The following is a 23,716-nucleotide window of genomic DNA, read 5'->3' as shown; positions in this document are numbered from 1 at the left end:
GGGGAACCCCTCAGTGACGAAAACTACATCTGCTCGTCAATAGCATGCGTGGTACAAGTAGTTGCCCCAATTATATTATGAACATGACTCAAACTCTCAGTAACTGGCGTCAATAAATGCAAAGGGCGGTACCATAAACAATGGGTGCCGTCAAACTTATTAATCCTCCAAAATGCTCACCTCGCTTTTTGAGCGATGTCTTCTCTGGCAACAACATTCGGCGCCCGCACATTACCGGGCTTCGAATCACTAGACAAATGAATAGAAATAGAGATATATGCAGCCATGAGTCAGACTATGACCCCAACTCAGAAGTTACTGAGTAGAGATGTACAGATACCTTCTGCAGAAATTAAATCTAGCCTTACGTTTGTCCCGGGGTACTGCCTCCTGTGCACCTACCCAGTCCGAATGTCAGCCAATAGTGAACCAAACTAGGCAAGGGCGCTTGTGCTCATTAAATACTTAGGGAATACACCTGGAAGTAAACCCTTTCCGGGAAGTCCTACGGTAATCAGAAGGTGAGCGCATGCGCGACAGCGCGTATTCGGTGCGCATGTGCATGTATCCAGGTAACTAGTCCCTGAAGCATGCGCAATCGATCAATGCAGGCCAAGATGCCTATATTGCCAAGTAACAAGCTTGTGAAATGTTACTAGACATGGCCGCATACTAAGTTAATCGGCAATTCATCTTTAAACGTGCTACACATATTGATTCTTTTGTGCACGTGTGAATGTAATTCATAACTTACTGACCCTGGACAAAGACCCGCTATGTACATAGTGTCTGTATACATTGCAACTATCTGTAATAAGGGTGGCTGTAAATGAACGTCTTCTAAATCTAAACAGAATTTTTAAATGGGAGAATGAGGGGGGAGAGGAAGGTGGAATATCACTGGGACAGCCACTCAAGCGACCTACAAGCCTCCTCCCTCCTAACAAAAGAGTTTTTTATATAAGGGGAGTTGTTGTAAATATCGGAGTACCACTACACCACTGGGCCGAAGTGGAATCCAAATACAGTGCCAATCAATTTTAATATAGTATCTCATGTGCCCGTTCAAAGATAAAGAAAAGATAGAAAGACATATATGGGTCCTCGGCTAAACCGCCGTGCACAATAATTTATCAACAAAAGAAGAGAGGGGGGACCCTGGAGCTATTAAGGTCCAGTGTCCATGCTCCTATATCGATATCAAAACAAAAAGGGGACACTGTTCCTCAGCGTCTGGTGCAAATAGTCACCTGAAACGCACGGGTGCAAATAGTCACCTGTATATTAAAAAAAAGGGTTGCAAGAAAGAGGGAGGAAAAAGGTAAGCAATACCTTAGGCACACAGGACTCACCCAAGGAGTGAAAAAACATATTTCGTCCTCTGTTGCCCTCACACACCCCTGGGGGTGTCATGCTTCATCATCGGGCGTTTGCTCCTCGTAGGGCCGGCGCTGCAATTCCCTACGGGCCCCCGAAGGGTCTCTTTATCGGAGATCTTTTTAGGACAGCCGGATGGTGCATGTGGGTGTGTGGGGTGGGGGTCCAATGAGGGTAAACAAGTGCGTGCAAAGTGAAAATTAGGTTAAAAAAGGGTTAAATATGCAGCAGATGATTAATATTTATACCCTTAGCAGATTTAACTGCCCAATAAAATCTTGTTCCTGTAGGTATATTAACCCCAGGAGTCAAGAAGGTCATGGGTCGACATGTTTCGCGCCTCCGTCGCCTTAAGGGTCGTTTGCGCTTCATCAGGACCAGTATTATAAAATGTATGTGCACGTGAATTAAATTAAAATACCCTCTAAATTCAACAGGGCGGGCGGTGGGGTTGTAAACCCGTAGTCTGGCTACAGCTTCATTGTATGTACCGCTCCTGTTTAATACCTAGAAAGAGAGAACATAGTATAACAAAGATATATGTACATCAGTACCAACTTGATGTCATAAAATGTGCCACAAATGTGTGCACATCGTTTTCACATAAAAACAACAAAACTGGCTCATGAGACACTTAGAGCACCGGAGGTTACTCAGTAGGGAACCCCCCTAAAGAGATATCACTTATCAAGATCTCTGGGGAACCCCTCAGTGACGAAAACTACATCTGCTCGTCAATAGCATGCGTGGTACAAGTAGTTGCCCCAATTATATTATGAACATGACTCAAACTCTCAGTAACTGGCGTCAATAAATGCAAAGGGCGGTACCATAAACAATGGGTGCCGTCAAACTTATTAATCCTCCAAAATGCTCACCTCGCTTTTTGAGCGATGTCTTCTCTGGCAACAACATTCGGCGCCCGCACATTACCGGGCTTCGAATCACTAGACAAATGAATAGAAATAGAGATATATGCAGCCATGAGTCAGACTATGACCCCAACTCAGAAGTTACTGAGTAGAGATGTACAGATACCTTCTGCAGAAATTAAATCTAGCCTTACGTTTGTCCCGGGGTACTGCCTCCTGTGCACCTACCCAGTCCGAATGTCAGCCAATAGTGAACCAAACTAGGCAAGGGCGCTTGTGCTCATTAAATACTTAGGGAATACACCTGGAAGTAAACCCTTTCCGGGAAGTCCTACGGTAATCAGAAGGTGAGCGCATGCGCGACAGCGCGTATTCGGTGCGCATGTGCATGTATCCAGGTAACTAGTCCCTGAAGCATGCGCAATCGATCAATGCAGGCCAAGATGCCTATATTGCCAAGTAACAAGCTTGTGAAATGTTACTAGACATGGCCGCATACTAAGTTAATCGGCAATTCATCTTTAAACGTGCTACACATATTGATTCTTTTGTGCACGTGTGAATGTAATTCATAACTTACTGACCCTGGACAAAGACCCGCTATGTACATAGTGTCTGTATACATTGCAACTATCTGTAATAAGGGTGGCTGTAAATGAACGTCTTCTAAATCTAAACAGAATTTTTAAATGGGAGAATGAGGGGGGAGAGGAAGGTGGAATATCACTGGGACAGCCACTCAAGCGACCCACAAGCCTCCTCCCTCCTAACAAAAGAGTTTTTTATATAAGGGGAGTTGTTGTAAATATCGGAGTACCACTACACCACTGGGCCGAAGTGGAATCCAAATACAGTGCCAATCAATTTTAATATAGTATCTCATGTGCCCGTTCAAAGATAAAGAAAAGATAGAAAGACATATATGGGTCCTCGGCTAAACCGCCGTGCACAATAATTTATCAACAAAAGAAGAGAGGGGGGACCCTGGAGCTATTAAGGTCCAGTGTCCATGCTCCTATATCGATATCAAAACAAAAAGGGGACACTGTTCCTCAGCGTCTGGTGCAAATAGTCACCTGAAACGCACGGGTGCAAATAGTCACCTGTATATTAAAAAAAAGGGTTGCAAGAAAGAGGGAGGAAAAAGGTAAGCAATACCTTAGGCACACAGGACTCACCCAAGGAGTGAAAAAACATATTTCGTCCTCTGTTGCCCTCACACACCCCTGGGGGTGTCATGCTTCATCATCGGGCGTTTGCTCCTCGTAGGGCCGGCGCTGCAATTCCCTACGGGCCCCCGAAGGGTCTCTTTATCGGAGATCTTTTTAGGACAGCCGGATGGTGCATGTGGGTGTGTGGGGTGGGGGTCCAATGAGGGTAAACAAGTGCGTGCAAAGTGAAAATTAGGTTAAAAAAGGGTTAAATATGCAGCAGATGATTAATATTTATACCCTTAGCAGATTTAACTGCCCAATAAAATCTTGTTCCTGTAGGTATATTAACCCCAGGAGTCAAGAAGGTCATGGGTCGACATGTTTCGCGCCTCCGTCGCCTTAAGGGTCGTTTGCGCTTCATCAGGACCAGTATTATAAAATTTATGTGCACGTGAATTAAATTAAAATACCCTCTGAATTCAACAGGGCGGGCGGTGGGGTTGTAAACCCGTAGTCTGGCTACAGCTTCATTGTATGTACCACTCCTGTTTAATACCTAGAAAGAGAGAACATAGTAAAACAAAGATATATGTACATCAGTACCAACTTGATGTCATAAAATGTGCCACAAATGTGTGCACATCGTTTTCACATAAAAACAACAAAACTGGCTCATGAGACACTTAGAGCACCGGAGGTTACTCAGTAGGGAACCCCCCTAAAGAGATATCACTTATCAAGATCTCTGGGGAACCCCTCAGTGACGAAAACTACATCTGCTCGTCAATAGCATGCGTGGTACAAGTAGTTGCCCCAATTATATTATGAACATGACTCAAACTCTCAGTAACTGGCGTCAATAAATGCAAAGGGCGGTACCATAAACAATGGGTGCCGTCAAACTTATTAATCCTCCAAAATGCTCACCTCGCTTTTTGAGCGATGTCTTCTCTGGCAACAACATTCGGCGCCCGCACATTACCGGGCTTCGAATCACTAGACAAATGAATAGAAATAGAGATATATGCAGCCATGAGTCAGACTATGACCCCAACTCAGAAGTTACTGAGTAGAGATGTACAGATACCTTCTGCGGAAATTAAATCTAGCCTTATGTTTGTCCCGGGGTACTGCCTCCTGTGCACCTACCCAGTCCGAATGTCAGCCAATAGTGAACCAAACTAGGCAAGGGCGCTTGTGCTCATTAAATACTTAGGGAATACACCTGGAAGTAAACCCTTTCCGGGAAGTCCTACGGTAATCAGAAGGTGAGCACATGCGCGACAGCGCGTATTCGGTGCGCATGTGCATGTATCCAGGTAACTAGTCCCTCAAGCATGCGCAATCGATCAATGCAGGCCAAGATGCCTATATTGCCAAGTAACAAGCTTGTGAAATGTTACTAGACATGGCCGCATACTAAAGTAATCGGCAATTCATCTTTAAACGCGCTACACATATTGATTCTTTAGTGCACGTGTGAATGTAATTCATAACTTACTGACCCTGGACAAAGACCCGCTATGTACATAGTGTCTGTATACATTGCAACTATCTGTAATAAGGGTGGCTGTACATGAACGTCTTCTAAATCTAAACAGAATTTTTAAATGGGAGAATGAGGGGGGAGAGGAAGGTGGAATATCACTGGGACAGCCACTCAAGCGACCCACAAGCCTCCTCCCTCCTAACAAAAGAGTTTTTTATATAAGGGGAGTTGTTGTAAATATCGGAGTACCACTACACCACTGGGCCGAAGTGGGATCCAAATACAGTGCCAATCAATTTTAATATAGTATCTCATGTGCCCGTTCAAAGATAAAGAAAAGATAGAAAGACATATATGGGTCCTCGGCTAAACCGCCGTGCACAATAATTTATCAACAAAAGAAGAGAGGGGGGACCCTGGAGCTATTAAGGTCCAGTGTCCATGCTCCTATATCGATATCAAAACAAAAAGGGGACACTGTTCCTCAGCGTCTGGTGCAAATAGTCACCTGAAATGCACGGGTGCAAATAGTCACCTGTATATTAAAAAAAAGGGTTGCAAGAAAGAGGGAGGAAAAAGGAAAGCAATACCTTAGGCACACAGGACTCACCCAAGGAGTGAAAAAACATATTTCGTCCTCTGTTGCCCTCACACACCCCTGGGGTTGTCATGCTTCATCATCGGGCGTTTGCTCCTCGTAGGGCCGGCGCTGCAATTCCCTACGGGCCCCCGAAGGGTCTCTTTATCGGATCTTTTTAGGACAGCCGGATGGTGCATGTGGGTGTGTGGGGTGGGGGTCCAATGAGGGTAAACAAGTGCGTGCAAAGTGAAAATTAGGTTAAAAAAGGGTTAAATATGCAGCAGATGATTAATATTTATACCCTTAGCAGATTTAAATGCCCAATAAAATCTTGTTCCTGTAGGTATATTAACCCCAGGAGTCAAGAAGGTCATGGGTCGACATGTTTCGCGCCTCCGTCGCCTTAAGGGTCGTTTGCGCTTCATCAGGACCAGTATTATAAAATTTATGTGCACGTGAATTAAATTAAAATACCCTCTAAATTCAACATGGCGGGCGGTGGGGTTGTAAACCCGTAGTCTGGCTACAGCTTCATTGTATGTACCGCTCCTGTTTAATACCTAGAAAGAGAGAACATAGTAAAACAAAGATATATGTACATCAGTACCAACTTGATGTCATAAAATGTGCCACAAATGTATGCACATCGTTTTCACATAAAAACAACAAAACTGGCTCATGAGACACTTAGAGCACCGGAGGTTACTCAGTAGGGAACCCCCCTAAAGAGATATCACTTATCAAGATCTCTGGGGAACCCCTCAGTGACGAAAACTACATCTGCTCGTCAATAGCATGCGTGGTACAAGTAGTTGCCCCAATTATATTATGAACATGACTCAAACTCTCAGTAACTGGCGTCAATAAATGCAAAGGGCGGTACCATAAACAATGGGTGCCGTCAAACTTATTAATCCTCCAAAATGCTCACCTCGCTTTTTGAGCGATGTCTTCTCTGGCAACAACATTCGGCGCCCGCACATTACCGGGCTTCGAATCACTAGACAAATGAATAGAAATAGAGATATATGCAGCCATGAGTCAGACTATGACCCCAACTCAGAAGTTACTGAGTAGAGATGTACAGATACCTTCTGCGGAAATTAAATCTAGCCTTACGTTTGTCCCGGGGTACTGCCTCCTGTGCACCTACCCAGTCCGAATGTCAGCCAATAGTGAACCAAACTAGGCAAGGGCGCTTGTGCTCATTAAATACTTAGGGAATACACCTGGAAGTAAACCCTTTCCGGGAAGTCCTACGGTAATCAGAAGGTGAGCGCATGCGCGACAGCGGATGTATGACGTTACATCGCGAACTTTTACAACGCACACCGTTACAACGCAATTTTTACAACGCAGATACATTTACAACGAATACTTTTACAACGCATGCCATTACATAGCAGATGCTATTACAACGCATGCCATTACAACGTAAGTATATGTAAGTATATTATTTTTTTTTAAATGTAATTTATTAAAATTTATTTAATTTAATAAATTAAATTATTTTTTAATAATTAATTTGTAAATATATATACTTCTAAAAATAGTTTATTTAAAAAAAAAACAATTATTATTAAAGAACTAATATTAAAAAACTAATTCAATTATTAAAATTAATTATTTAAATTATTTAAAATTATTTATTTAAAAAATGAACCCTAAAAATACCCGTTACCCTGAACCCTTAAAATACCCATGTACCCCTTAACCCATACCTATCCTTGAAACCTAAAAATACCCCTGTACCCCAAAACCCAAACCTAACCCTGAAACCTAAAAATACCCCTGTACCCCAAAACCCAAACCTAGCCCTGAAACCTAAAAATACCCCTGTACCCCAAAACCCAAACCTAGCCCTGAAACCTAAAAATACCCCTGTACCCCAAAACCCAAACCTAATCCTGAAACCTAAAAATACCCCTGTACCCCAAAACCCAAACCTAGCCCTGAAACCTAAAAATACCCCTGTACCCCAAAATCCAAACCTAACCCTGAAACCTAAAAATACCCCTGTACCCCAAAACCCAAACCTAGCCCTGAAACCTAAAAATACCCCTGTACCCCAAAATCCAAACCTAACCCTGAAACCTAAAAATACCCCTGTACCCCAAAACCCAAACCTAGCCCTGAAACCTAAAAATACCCCTGTACCCCAAAACCCAAACCTAACCCTGAAACCTAAAAATACCCCTGTACCCCAAAACCCAAACCTAGCCCTGAAACCTAAAAATACCCCTGTACCCCAAAACCCAAACCTAACCCTGAAACCTAAAAAAAAAACCCTGTACCCCAAAACCCAAACCTAACCCTGAAACCTAAAAATAACCTGTACCCCAAAACCCAAACCAAACCCTGAAACCTAAAAATACCCCTGTACCCCAAAACCCAAACCTTACCCTGAAACCTAAAAATACCCCTGTACCCCAAAACCCATACCTAGACCTGAAACCTAAAAATACCCCTGTACCCCATAACCCAAAACTAAATATATACTATTAATTAAATTAATTTATTTAATTTACATTTAAAAAAATGATTTAAAAAAATAACATACTTACCAATACTTACGTTGTAATGGCATGCGTTGTAATAGCATCTCCTATGTAATGTCATGCGTTGTAAAGGCATGCGTTGTAATGGATCCTGCGTTGTAATGGTGTGCGTTGTAATAGTTGCGTTGTGAGGGTTGTTTCCCGCGACAGCGCGTATTCGGTGCGCATGTGCATGTATCCAGGTAACTAGTCCCTCAAGCATGCGCAATCGATCAATGCAGGCCAAGATGCCTATATTGCCAAGTAACAAGCTTGTGAAATGTTACTAGACATGGCCGCATACTAAATTAATCGGCAATTCATCTTTAAACGCGCTACACATATTGATTCTTTTGTGCACGTGTGAATGTAATTCATAACTTACTGACCCTGGACAAAGACCCGCTATGTACATAGTGTCTGTATACATTGCAACTATCTGTAATAAGGGTGGCTGTACATGAACGTCTTCTAAATCTAAACAGAATTTTTAAATGGGAGAATGAGGGGGGAGAGGAAGGTGGAATATCACTGGGACAGCCACTCAAGCGACCCACAAGCCTCCTCCCTCCTAACAAAAGAGTTTTTTATATAAGGGGAGTTGTTGTAAATATCGGAGTACCACTACACCACTGGGCCGAGGTGGAATCCAAATACAGTGCCAATCAATTTTAATATAGTATCTCATGTGCCCGTTCAAAGATAAAGAAAAGATAGAAAGACATATATGGGTCCTCGGCTAAACCGCCGTGCACAATAATTTATCAACAAAAGAAGAGAGGGGGGACCCTGGAGCTATTAAGGTCCAGTGTCCATGCTCCTATATCGATATCAAAACAAAAAGGGGACACTGTTCCTCAGCGTCTGGTGCAAATAGTCACCTGAAACGCACGGGTGCAAATAGTCACCTGTATATTAAAAAAAAGGGGTTGCAAGAAAGAGGGAGGAAAAAGGAAAGCAATACCTTAGGCACACAGGACTCACCCAAGGAGTGAAAAAACATATTTCGTCCTCTGTTGCCCTCACACACCCCTGGGGGTGTCATGCTTCATCATCGGGCGTTTGCTCCTCGTAGGGCCGGCGCTGCAATTCCCTACGGGCCCCCGAAGGGTCTCTTTATCGGAGATCTTTTTAGGACAGCCGGATGGTGCATGTGGGTGTGTGGGGTGGGGGTCCAATGAGGGTAAACAAGTGCGTGCAAAGTGAAAATTAGGTTAAAAAAGGGTTAAATATGCAGCAGATGATTAATATATATACCCTTAGCAGATTTAAATGCCCAATAAAATCTTGTTCCTGTAGGTATATTAACCCCAGGAGTCAAGAAGGTCATGGGTCAACATGTTTCGCGCCTCCGTCGCCTTAAGGGTCGTTTGCGCTTCATCAGGACCAGTATTATAAAATGTATGTGCACGTGAATTAAATTAAAATACCCTCTAAATTCAACAGGGCGGGCGGTGGGGTTGTAAACCCGTAGTCTGGCTACAGCTTCATTGTATGTACCGCTCCTGTTTAATACCTAGAAAGAGAGAACATAGTAAAACAAAGATATATGTACATCAGTACCAACTTGATGTCATAAAATGTGCCACAAATGTGTGCACATCGTTTTCACATAAAAACAACAAAACTGGCTCATGAGACACTTAGAGCACCGGAGGTTACTCAGTAGGGAACCCCCCTAAAGAGATATCACTTATCAAGATCTCTGGGGAACCCCTCAGTGACGAAAACTACATCTGCTCGTCAATAGCATGCGTGGTACAAGTAGTTGCCCCAATTATATTATGAACATGACTCAAACTCTCAGTAACTGGCGTCAATAAATGCAAAGGGCGGTACCATAAACAATGGGTGCCGTCAAACTTATTAATCCTCCAAAATGCTCACCTCGCTTTTTGAGCGATGTCTTCTCTGGCAACAACATTCGGCGCCCGCACATTACCGGGCTTCGAATCACTAGACAAATGAATAGAAATAGAGATATATGCAGCCATGAGTCAGACTATGACCCCAACTCAGAAGTTACTGAGTAGAGATGTACAGATACCTTCTGCAGAAATTAAATCTAGCCTTACGTTTGTCCCGGGGTACTGCCTCCTGTGCACCTACCCAGTCCGAATGTCAGCCAATAGTGAACCAAACTAGGCAAGGGCGCTTGTGCTCATTAAATACTTAGGGAATACACCTGGAAGTAAACCCTTTCCGGGAAGTCCTACGGTAATCAGAAGGTGAGCGCATGCGCGACAGCGCGTATTTGGTGCGCATGTGCATGTATCCAGGTAACTAGTCCCTGAAGCATGCGCAATCGATCAATGCAGGCCAAGATGCCTATATTGCCAAGTAACAAGCTTGTGAAATGTTACTAGACATGGCCGCATACTAAGTTAATCGGCAATTCATCTTTAAACGTGCTACACATATTGATTCTTTTGTGCACGTGTGAATGGAATTCATAACTTACTGACCCTGGACAAAGACCCGCTAAGAAGCCACAATATAAACTCAGAAAACAAGAACAGCATGCCTTGAAGTCCCACCAGTGTCTATTACATCGGACAGCCCCAGCCCAAGCGTTCTGTATTCTGTTTCATCCGGCCATATCTACAAGATCTGCGCCTTCAAGGAAAGTAAGCCACTTAATGGAAAAAAAAAATCGACTTGTCATCTTTAATTTGAATTATGCGCACATTGAGATGTTCAAGGACAATGTACCATTTGTCTTTGATAAAGCATTAAGCTGAGCCTGCCTCTGGCTTAATTGTTTTGGTCCAACATTACACAACTCTTCCACATAATTTTTTTTCAATGATTCAGCATGAATATGTATTTATCAAAATGTCTATGATCACACACATTCTCTTTGGCGACCATGGTAATACTACAGTCACACACCATCTCTGTGGGGACTTAAACATCACTATAATAATACCATCTCAGTGGGGACTTGAGCATTCCTATCATTACACCCAACCACTGTGTGGACTTGAATATCATTAGCTTGCCACTCTTTATAATGGGATTTAAGCTTTGAATGTGCACACTATTCCTATGGAGACTTAAACACAATGATCTTCACCCACTATCTCTGTGGGGACCTGAACATCTATGTTGGCAAAAATGTTAGCAGCTAATCAAGCTCTGGATTCCACTTGACCATATTCCTTAGTTCCATATGTTAATTTCTTTATGTGTTAGTTCCCTTATCTCCTAAGATTGTAAGCACTAATAAATATGTTAAATGCAGCTTTAAATGTCTTTCTTTAAGCGTGATATGATATTTCCTGGCACATTAACATAATCTGTCTTTAATGTATACTGCTAGTATATATGCAACAATTCAAATATGAATAGAATATAATGTTGTTTGTGTATATTGTTGATAAAATAAACATGTAGCCATGTGCCTTCGACTGTATTCAAACACAAATAGTGTTACGGACTAGGCCCCCACAAGGATGGTAGCACGTGTTCAAGTCCCCACAAGGATGGTGCTGTGCGCACGATTAAATAACAATATATTTGCAAATTTAATGCAAGATCCTGTATCATGAATTTTTTCTTAACATATTTCTGTTATTAGTGTATTTTAAAAACATTGGGAAAGGTTAGTCCCCACAATGCAGGCATTCACAGACAGTCCCCACAAGGATGGTAACACGTGTAGGCGTGTGTTTGTGTGTATGTGCACAAGGGAGTTTTTTTATTTTAGGATTTTTTTCATCACATGAAGGTGGCGAAACTTCTAAAGCTGTCTCACGGACAGACCTACTGATATGTTTCAAATACCCAGTCTCCTCTATGCTGCACAAGTGTGGCATCTACTTACAAGTCATCATAAATCACAATATGCAAACAGTGAAATCAAGCTAATAATAGGGGGAATAGTTTATGCATTGTTTTATATGGATTTATATTGGCAGGGTTGAACGCTACCAGTTTTTTTAGAAATGTTTTATGTAAGTATGCCTGTTATATATCAATAAATACACTAGGGGCCACATTAATCACAACGTTGCATTGCCTTGGCACCATGCAATGTAACACAATGGTAATGCAAAACTAAAGTCAGCATTACCAAGCCATGCATGGCCACCTTGCACGGCACTGCGTTGCTTGGTAAATCTGGAGTAACTCAAGGGTAATGCACAACTACAGTCAGATTTACCAAGCCACGTAAGGCTCCTTGCATGTATCTGCAGGGCTTGGTAAATCGAGAGTAACACAAAGCATCACAAATCACTGCCTTGCGTTACTCTGCCCCATAAAGTTGATTCATGGGAGGAGTGGGGATGTTCTCACGCATCCACCATACATTTAGGCTTATTCCAAGGTTTACTATGAGTGGTAGACCTGGGAATATGTCAAAATGCTAGGCCTCCCAGGGGATATGTAATCAGTAGAAATATCTGTATTTCTCCTTGAGATTTTGACACAAAGGTGCCTTCACTTCGCTAGACAGCTAAAAGTACATAGACGCAAGCAGAGGACAGGAATGCACCAAATATGGTGCATCCCTCCACTCTCCTTTTATGCGATGCTGCGCATTATAGTAGTTGCTGCGTTGCGTACTTTTATTTACGTTTTGGTCTAGAGTGGAGTGGCAAAATTATTGTGATGTCATCAGGCTCAAGGTCATGTTGCATCACTTTCTGCGATTCAAAGTTATAGAATGTCACTTCCTGTGATATCATTGATGTCAAAGGTTGTGTGATGTCACCTTCACTAACCCTTGTTTTTCAGGGGATCATCGTCCAGGACAGCCCTATTTATCAGAACTGACCACGCGCCTAGAAACTGACAGATAATGGTGTGATAGCCGGTGTGTGAAGATATATTTGGGATACTAAAGCCATTGATGGTGACCTTGAGGCTGTGGAGCCGGAGGAGAGCTGCAGGCATTACATACACCCAACTTTGTCCCCGCAGTGGTGGGGTTGGCACTGCCAGCCTTACATGTACCTTCTCCACACTTCCATCTGTGCAGTCAGTCATTCATTATACTATCGTGCTGCTGGACACAATCGGGCTGGACTGTTCCCATGGGGCACAGGGTCAAGACTGATTTGCATATGGCTGGGTTCAAACTGGAATGGCGAGCAAAAAACAATGGATTTAGGCCCAGATCTTTATACTGGGGAGAATGTATGACATTGTTCTGCATTCTGTCCATCAACTGTTGTTTTTGCATTGGGCACAAGACGGGGCGGACTCGGGTGTATGGAGAAACACGCACCCCCCACATTATATTTGGAGTGGGGTTCCCTTCCACATACCTGAGGCAAAAGGAATCAGAGAAGCGTCAGTCTGTGCCCTGGCAGGGCGGTTGCTTGGATGTAAAGATGCTGCGCACGTGTAACCTGGCCTCAGGGCGCTTTAAAACCCCTGCCCACTGGGAGCAGCCCCTGGATTTGCACTAGAGGCCCAGCGGGGGCTGCTAGTGAACATTAACCCTTTCACCTCATAATGAATACCTCGTATACTCTCTTAACACAATTTGAAGGTGTGATTCCAAGTTGTACACGTCTGTTCAAGTACAGTGTGCCTTTAAGCTATTTTTGAGGCAAACCACCAATTGACATTTAAAAAACCTAATCCTGATTTGTGAAATCATAAAGCAAACCAACAGTTGTTATTTAGAAGTTTCTTTGGGATTATGCTAAATTGTTGTTTATTTAAATGTGTCTGCTTCAGTTCTAAGTGAGGACTATTATAAGGGTTTTATAATATACATTGTATTGTCCCTATCTGTGACATCATTATGAATTAAATATGCTAACTTGTCCCCTCGCTATATTTCCCAGGGCTTGTGACCAGTATAATGTATTTATATTTTCCTGTGGATTTCAATTCAGCAGCACCTGTAGACTGGTTAGGCCTAGAACTGCCAACAAACATCACATGACTTAAAAAGTAATATTGAGCTTTACAAACACAATATATAAAATAAATATACAAATAAGACTATACCTTAATTATATTATAATGCACACTATAAACAAAATATGTACAACTTACACATCATGTTTGATCATCTTAGCAAACGCTGTGTGGTCAGTGATCAATTGTATGATATCCCATCACATCATATGTTTCCATTTTACTATACAACAAAGATGCATTGAAGCTTTATTGCTTCAGATAAAGGCTCAAGGCAGCATCACAGCCCCGAGTGGGACCCTCAAGACTGAGGCCAACTCTTAGTAGGAGGGGTTCTACCATGGGAGGACCACAAGACTTGCTGCCAGCCTTCTCTTCTGAGGTTGTCAATTAACTATCATGCGTCAAAACTCACCTAAATGTCTTTGACAGCGTCTTCCACCGCAATGATTGGTTACGCAGATCTTACCATTGGGACAAGATCCTCTTGGACCACACATGTCAGTGCACAGTTCTATGCCTGGAATAGACAAATAGGGCAGTATGAACAGACTTTAGAAAACATATTAAAACAGGGGTTCATCGTCCAGGGCAGCCCTGTTTATCAGAACTGGCCACCCGCCTAGAAACGGACAGATATTTGGTGTGAATGCCGGTGTGTGGAGATGCGATATATTTGGGGATACTAAAGCCATTAATGGAGACCATGCGACTGTGGAGCTGGAGGAGAGCTGCAGTCAGTACTAACCCTGGGTGTAGTTCGCGAAGTAGCGATACGCATAGCTACGCGAAGTGGGCGAGCAGGGTGAGAAGGAGGAGACAGCCTGTGACCTTCATGCTGCTGCTGGAAGTGGCGGTTTACAATCTCTGGATCTTTTATACAACCCATTGCGTGAGTGACATCACCCCAGTGCCAGGTGTTGCAAGGTCCTACACAGCAACACAATTGCCAGTACTGAAAGCTATTCAGCTGCTCACTCTTCTCAATCACACGTGCCACTCATAGTGACTGAAAGAATAATACATTTTTGTTTACGTTTTTTATTTTTTTATTAAAGATTTAATTTCAGATGTAATCAGAGCATGTTATTATTTCAATGAACATTTTCAGACATCAACGAACCACATAAAAAATGTACAAAAAAGCGATGCATTACTTTTTAGACGCTACAATGCAATTACATCACATTTCACATCTAAAAACAGTCAGAAAATGTAAAAAAAGCTTGAGTTCCAAAAGAGAATAAACAAAAAATAAAAGAAGAACTCAGAAACAAGAGATGAGCCAGGGGTAGGGTTAAGAAGTAATAGCGTTGTTCCTGGTTTCTTGAAAACACCACAACTGTAGGAAGATATTAACCAATGAGTCCTGTATTCAAGTCTTACACTGTAGGGTTATTCAGCCTGATTCATGAAAACCGGACTCTGCGAGTCTCAAATTGCGAAAAACTGCGAATCGCAATTGAGAAACCGCAGAACGGAATTCATGATGTTTTGCAACAAAAAAAAGCGAATCGCACGCGGCCGCAAAAGCCGTTAGCGATTATCGATATTCGCAGAAAAATCTCTATTTCCGGCTACATCCGTGTCGAAATTGCGAATTCGGCTAAAAGCGGGATCGCAAAATCACGAGATCGGGAAAACGGGAAGTCGCTTTTCGAGCACAGTGATGACATCACAACCAGGAAGCAGCCCGTTCCCAGCCCCATTCACCACAGTGAGGCAGACCTCGAGTCAGCAACTGGGAGAGCTCCTGCAATTCTGTTTGGATACAACTCTGAAAGTACAGTGCAGCAATGTCTGAGGATGCAGTTCCTGGGCCCAGCAACACCACAGGGCGGAAGAGAAAGTTAAAATTCTCCGAGCAGGAGCTGGAGCATTTAATAGAAGGGGTGGTGGCCAACCACTCAAAACTGTTTGGGAAGGACTCTAGGAGGGTGCCGGAGCAGGAAAAACTCAGGATCTGGCAGTGTATAGCGTCCACGGTGAACTCCGTGGGTGTGGCTGATAGGTCACTGGACGAACTTAAAAAACGCTGGTACGACCTCCGAGGTCGTGCCAAAGAGAGGGTGGCTGAGCGCCTTGGAGAGTCATCGGGCACTGGAGGGGGAGGACCTACAGTCCCTTCAAACACCCCCATGGAGGACCAAGTAGAGAACACCCTGGAGACAGAGGCGGTCATCGGAGTGACTCATCTGGACTCATCCTGCCCCACCCAAGACAACCAAGGTAAGTGGCATGCGACTGCGACCCTGTCCCCTATGAATGTCCATGACCAATTAGCCTCCCATATTGTTCCATAGTCATGCCATCGTTCCACATCAGGTAATGCCCTGAAGCATTGTGGGACATGTAGTGTGGCCACAATGTAGATGTACCACAATGCAGCCAGACAGGTTCCAAAGTACGCAAAGCCATAGCCAGTCAGGGAATGTCACCCAGCATGCATGTAGCAACTGCACGTGTGACAGATACATGCAACTAATGAACGTCCACTTCCCCTCACAGGTGGTGCAGACAGCAGCGACAGCGAGAGGCTGCAAATAGATGAGGAGGCACAGGATGAGGAGGAGGTGCCGCCACATACACAGCCACCAGCCCCTGCCCCAGCAACTACTCCCGCAGCCAGGTCCACCACCAGTGTGCCTCCTGCGTCTGGCCCAGCAACTACTCCCGCAGCCAGGTCCACCACCAGTGTGCCTCCTGCGTCTGGCCCAGCAACTACTCCCGCAGCCAGGTCCACCACCAGTGTGCCTCCTGCGTCTGGCGCAGCAACTACTCCCGCAGCCAGGTCCACCACCAGTGTGCCTCCTGCGTCTGGCGCAGCAACTACTCCCGCAGCTAGGTCCACCACCAGTGTGCCTCCTGCGTCTGGCGCAGCAACTACTCCCGCAGTCAGGTCCACTACCAGGGTGCCTCCTGCGTCTGGTGCAGCAACTACTCCCGCAGCCAGGTCCACTACCAGGGTGCCTCCAGCCCCTGCCGCACCAACAACGCCTGCCGTGACACCACCAGCAGCTGGTGCTTCAACATCAGGGCCTGCGACAGCGGCAACACAGCGGCCACCCACTGTGTCAGGCCAGCAGAGGAGGCGTGGCAGGCCTCGCCTACAGACCAATGCACCTATCAGCAGGAGGGGGAATGGACAGGAGCTGGTGAGAATGAGCGTGGAAAGACGCATGCTCCGTATTCATCAGCTGCAAGCACGCCAGCAAGGTGCCATACAGCTACAGCTGTACAACATTGGGCGCAATGTGGCCGGAGTGGGGGACCAGATGGACCGCATGACGGGAGCCATGGAAGGTGTGGGGGAGGGAATGGCCCGCATGACTGCAGCCATGGCAGGTGTGGGGGAGGGTATGGCCCGCATGACTGCAGCCATGGAGGCCAGCACTGCTGCAAATACATCGCAGCGCAACGCAGCACGCCGCCGCCACCGTCAGCTATTGACCCGGCTGACCGCCTACACCAGGTCCAATTATCTCATAGGCAATGCCACATCACAGTTGTCGCGGCGGTCCCTTGCGCAGCAGCAGCAGCTCATCCAGTGCTGTGAGGATGTGGCCAGGGTCCTTGAGCACCTGACCAGTGCCATGACAGCACTACACCCTCCTGCTCTAGCTGCCACTGTTGGGGGTGATGATGCCAGTGAGGGGACATCGAGTGTGAGCAGCCACTCTGCCTCACACGTAGGGGCACTCAGGCGCAGCACCAGGCCCACAGCAGCTGCACGTGCCTTGGATGAGGATGAGCCACAGAGGCGCTTGGGTGGTACGCGCAGGAGGCGCACATGACTTCATATGACTATTACAGGCACAGGCTGAGTATAAGCCTGCCCTGTCCTTTCACACGGCAGTATGCTGAAATACTGTTAGCAATGACAACATTTAAAGTGGTACCATTATTGTGAATGAAACAATAATATTTATTTTAGCAGCACACATTGGCGTTGTGTCATTATTACTTTTTGCATGCATTTGTGATTTGTGGGGTGAGGGAAGAGGGTGCATTAGAAACTGTTCAGTGTGATGTGGTTGCGACGTCTGTGGCCTTCAGCTGGATTCTCCCCGCGTGCAAGGCGCGCATGAGCAGGTGGCCGGTCGTCCCCTTCAGATTCACTGCCAGAGATGTCGACAGGTATCCGGCGCTTGGTTGCAATGTTATGTAGTATTGCGCAGACAGCCACAATGTGGCAGCACGCTGCAGGACTGTAATACATGGCCCCACCTGTCTTGTGCAGTATGCGGAACCTGCTCTTGAGCAGCCCAAATGTCCTTTCTATGCAATTCCTTGTCCGAATGTGTGCAACATTGTAGCGCCGTTGCTGGGGTGTAGCAGGGTTGAGGTATGGGGTGAGGAGGTAATCACGGAGGGCGTAGCCACTGTCACCTGAATGAGAGGAGCAGAGGGTGAGTGCCTGTGCTGCGCTGCTACTTCATAGCAATGTGACATTGTCGACAAAGTGTACTTACCAAGTAGGTGTCCTTCCCCAAAGTCTCCCCTGGCCAGTCGTGTGTGGAGGACGCTGTGCCGGAATATGTAGTAGGTCATGGGTACTCCCTGGGTACTGGGCCACAATGTCAGTGATGTATGTCTTAGCATTGCAGACCATCTGTATGTTGAGGGAGTGGTAGGACTTGCGATTGCGGAACATATACTCCGTGGCAGCTGGTGGGCAGATGGCGATGTGGGTACAGTCTATGCATCCGAGTACATGTGGAAAATGGGCTACATTGTAGAATTGTAGCTTGGTCAAGTCCAAATCCTGTTGGCTGGTGGGAAATTTGATGTGTCGGTGTAGCTGGGTAAGCATAGCGTCAACAAAAGTCTTGAGGCAGCGTGACATGGTGGGCTGGGATATCCCCCCAGCAGCCGCTACTATCCCCTGGAAGCTCCCGGAGGCCGGGAGGTGCAGGCTACACAATACCTGCACATGTGTAGGCACCGCATTGGTACGCCTTGTTGGGTGCTGCATCAGGGGGTCAAGGTCATATATCAGCTGGATTATCATTTCCCCATTCAGCCTGTATTTAGCATATATCTGCTCTCTGGTTTGGCCCAGCAAGGTGACCCGCTGGCGGAATATCCTGTCCTGGATCCGGCCTCTCCTCCGTGCTGCTCGCTGTAGCCTTCGCCGCCTGACCACCATGTACATTCCTGGCATTGTGGAACTCCTAATGCTGCTGCTGATTGTCCTTATGTGTGATTGGTCAGGCCTGAACCTGTTACTGATTGGCCAACGGTTGTTTGAAAAATATTTTTGAATGGCTTTCATGGTTACCACCTGCTTTGAGTTGTCCTTAATTTGCGCCGCGCAAACTGCGATTTTTGGGTTTTTCGCTATTTGCGGTTTTTCATGATTACCGATTGCGATTGTATAGCGAAATCGCAATTTATTTCGCAGGATCCGTGGATTGTCGCATTTTCCGATTCGCTAATGCTCTCCTACCGGGATTCTGCGAATATTATTGCGAATTCGGTATTATGTGTTTGCGATTTCATGTTGAGTGCCGATTACGGACATTGCGCCCGCAATTGCATTTTCGCAGCGATTGCGGGCGCAATTTTGCTTCATGAATCAGGCTGATTATCCCCTCTAAACCTCATACTTTCAACTTAAAATCCACTTGTTTGGTTACAAACAGAATGTCTAACGTTTCAAACCCTAACGTTTTTCATAAGGTTCTACTCGAGACCTGGAACAAGAAGCTTATTTAAACTTTATGGTGGCACTGACTGGGCCCGACAAGTACCTGCCAAGTCTCAATAAAAAAGTCTGCACCTATGTCTTGAACATTTCTACTCAATGTGGTAAAGCTCAGATGGAGTAAAGAATGAAAAGATCGTCTTGAGCAAACGTCTCAAGGCTGTGCATAGATTGAATCGGTTTTGTTACTGCCAGCAAGGTTGCATCTCAGCCAGTCTCGAGTCAGCATTTCAAACACCAATCCACATTGTAGCCAGCTGCAAGAGTAGCACTTCCCACCAGCATTGAATAACACCCCCCCCCCCGCCCCACCCCACCAGCAACATTTCCTCAATGTAGTTCATGGTTTTGTTATTTATTCAACTGCTCCTGTTGAAGTAAAAAAGCCATGTCTTACTCCATGATGTCACGTGTGATCCTCAGTCGCTTTTTCACCTAAATCAAGGGCTGGATTGTTCCCATGAGGCACAGGGTCAAGGCTGATTTGCATATGGCCATGTCTGAACTGGGGTGGTGTGGAGTGCAAAAAAACGATGGATTTAGGCCCAGAACTCTGTACTGGGGTAAGTGTATGACATTGTTCTGCATTCTGTCCATCAACTGTTGTTTTTGCATTCACCTACATCAGTAGCGGCTTGCATAGGACATGCTGTGGGGCGGGGGGGTAGCAAACATTGACATATGACAAAACGGTTCTGTCGCCAGTCGCTACTGGTGTGCATTGATGTATGTGTTGAATCTGAAGTTTAGAGTTACTCTTGCTGCTGAGTTCTTAATGGTTTACAGTCATCTGGTGATTGCTTTCTGATTCTGGCATAGAGAATGTTCCTATTGTAGGGTGGTTTTGGGCCTATTTTTGCGTGCATGTTAAGTTAGCATGGCTTGTTAGAAGTTTAAACGCCATTTTACCTTTTGCTACTTTTTTCACACAACACTGCTTAGCTGTTTTGGCAGAGTTAGCTTTCACGAAGGTCTAGACATGGGAAAAGGCTTGTTTTTTGACATCTCTAGACATACATTGTGCCCCCTGTCTGTACAGTGAGTGCTGAGCCGCCAAGATTATCATAACGTGCAAGCCTGTTTATCGGCGTGTCTGTGTAACACATTCTAGACACAAGATGTTGGCAGCTGCAAGCTGAGTAGGATTCTGGCGCCTTGTCATAATTGTTCATACTCTTGGAAGATTCCAGGCATGCAGAGAGACCAGCCGGTCCTGATGTAATTTACACTTACTGAACGGACAGGTAAATGGGGTCCCCCTAACAAAGCTCAAGAGACCTTCTAGTTTTATAATACATAGTTTCTAAATAGGGAGGGTGTTTAAACTAGGCACTTTTATCACCTGTTTGCACTATCATTGTAATATGATTCCTCCTTTTGTATTTTATGGAATAGTAACCATGCTGACCATATTCATTTTAATCATATGTATGCTTATGTTTGCTAAAATACTGTGCTTGAGATCACGTCGTTAAAATAAATATTTTAACCTTATAGTGTCTCTTTTTTACCGCCACTTAAACTCACATTGTCGTACGTGTGTGGTGCAGAATACTCACAGTTCTGCTCTAGTGGATAGTCTTGTGTGTAAAAGGTTCAAAACCACACTTGACATATCCAATGGTTTTTTTGCCCATAATGTGTCCTCCCTTAGTAGTCAGTGGACGACATTTACCTGTGGTGGCAAACAACGCCAATTCCTTCGATAGAATAGTCCAGGCATTTTTGCCGGCCTGATAGTCTCTCTTCTTGAGAGGCTCGACGCAGATGCTTGTTCGTATGTGGATGACATTTATCTCACAGACGACGAGTTATGGCTGCATCTGTGTCATGTTGAATGTATAATTTGCCATTTTGCGGACTTTGGCTATAAATTTAACTTTACGAAATCACACATTGCAGAGTACACAGTGTTGTTCTTGGGCTACGTGATCAACAATGAAGGTCGAGGTCTGGCTCCTCACTTCTTGGAGAAGTGCACACTTTTACAGGCTCCCACAACACTGAAAAAGCTACAATCTCTACTGGGTTTTTTGAATTTCGGACGTGCATACATTCCGGAATATGCCCAGCATATCAAGCTGCTTTATGCGTTGATACAACCTATTTTTTCCAAATCGTGCTGACTGCCTGAACATTCAACAATCTTGCAATCTTTGCAGGCTGACCTACTTGAATGTAAATTCTTGTTGACGCCTGACAACCACATCAAACTGGTGATAAGAATCGTGCCAGGGGTGGTGGGTTTCACATACCTCACTTTCAATGAGGGGGACACAGTCCCTATCACTTACAAGTCACACCTGCACACTTCAGCCGAGTCGCGTTTTTTCACTGTGGAAAAAGTTTGGACAGCAGTGCAAATGGCGATTTTCAAGGAACGTGCACTGTCGCATGGAAAGCGCATTGTGGTTGTTATTCAGTATCCTGCCTTGGAGGCAGTGACGAAGGCCAATGTACCAAATTCCAAGGCCTTGCACCCTCGGTGGATACAATGGGCTACATCCTTGACATCCCTGGATGTAACCTTCATTTTCTATTCCTCTTTGCAGACTCAAGAGTTCTTGCAGTATGAGTTTGTTCATCCTGCTCCTCTGACTATGCGCCCACTTGAGGATTTTCGTTGTATGACGGAAGTGCTCAAGTGGCTACGCGTTGTAGCCACGCGTATTCCGCGGCCTGCGCAATTGTGGTTGGCTCGATGGTGGATGGTGAATTCAAGTCCGATGTCGTACATACACAAACATTAGGGGACTTTACCGCCCAGTTGACAGAACTACATGCTGTGTCGCTTACGTTGGAGTATGCAGACCCCAGTGTGACTACTCTTATTGTGAGCGATTATTTCTACTGTGTACAGTCTTTCAATGACAATCTACCCTTTTGGACTCAAAATGATTATCGTGACTCCAGGGGTCGCACAATAAAATATAAAATTATCTGTGTTTGAGTGGCTGAGATCAAAGATCGCCTCCCACTCATTTTTGTAATTCATACTTTGAGTGAGCTGCTTGTTGGGCTTTACGCTGTTGGCAAATGTCTCACAGACGAGGCTGCGAAGACAGCAGTAGCAACATTTGCAGTGGCAGTGGTTACATGTTCCAAAAGTAAGATTGATGATGAAGTCTTGGCAGCTATTGCCGCAACTAAGAAGGGAGGTAATTATCCTAAGGGATTCCCTTCGAAGTACTCTTATCATTTAAGTCCTGATAAAGTTCCTTATGTGAGAATTAACGATGTTGGTGACAGGTTGATTCCCAACGCGGACCGCAGACAGGCTTTTATTACAGCAGGCGTGTCAGCTACTGTATCTCTCCTCCAGCAACCATATTGGTGGCGGGGTTTGTACAAACAGACTCGTGATTTTGTCCTTCAATGTGGCATTTGTCAGCAAATTAAACCTTCTTCTGCTGCACGCCGGCCCTAAACTCAGTTGTACATATCTAATAAACCACTTGGGTGTGTTTATTTGGATCACTGCGGTCCTTTCTCCTCTGATACTGCGTATAAGTACATCTTAGAAGCAGTTGACTCTTGCACGCGCTTTGTCTGGGTGTGGCCTCAAAGGAGCACTGATGCTAGAACTGTCATAAGAGATTTGCGTGTCTTAGTGGGAATTTTTGCGTGTGGTATCTTCCATTCAGACCAGGGTCCAGCGTTCACCTTTAAGGCGTACAAGGATGCCATGGCTTAATTGGGGGTTCAGGTCAAATTTTTGTCTCCATACCGGCCTGACGGTAATAGTGTTGTGTAGTGGATGTCAGGTGCCCCACAAGTCTTACCTTTGCTTGTGACGCAATTCCGCAGAGACGACAAGAGCACCCGTCCCTGTACCCACCTGACCCTCGTGGAAGGCAATACCCAGCAGGGATGAGATGGACGCAGGGATGGGAGCCAGGGTGTAGGGTTGAAGGATAGCGTGGAGCTGGCGGGGCGTCCCGGTGTCAACTGGAAACCAATAAAGAGCTAGATCAGAAACTGAGTCAGACCAGAAAAGGAACCACCCCACACATGCACACACATACCTTGTAACCCTCTGAGGACTCACCAATGCTTCCGGGAAGAAGGTCCCCAGATGGGTTCAGCTCCGGATACGAATAGCGAAGGTAAGGCGCTCCTGCGC

Source organism: Lissotriton helveticus, chromosome 3_1 (assembly GCF_964261635.1).
Source record: "Lissotriton helveticus chromosome 3_1, aLisHel1.1, whole genome shotgun sequence".
NCBI classification, from domain to species: domain Eukaryota; kingdom Metazoa; phylum Chordata; class Amphibia; order Caudata; family Salamandridae; genus Lissotriton; species Lissotriton helveticus.
Note: the sequence above shows the minus strand (reverse complement) of the source record.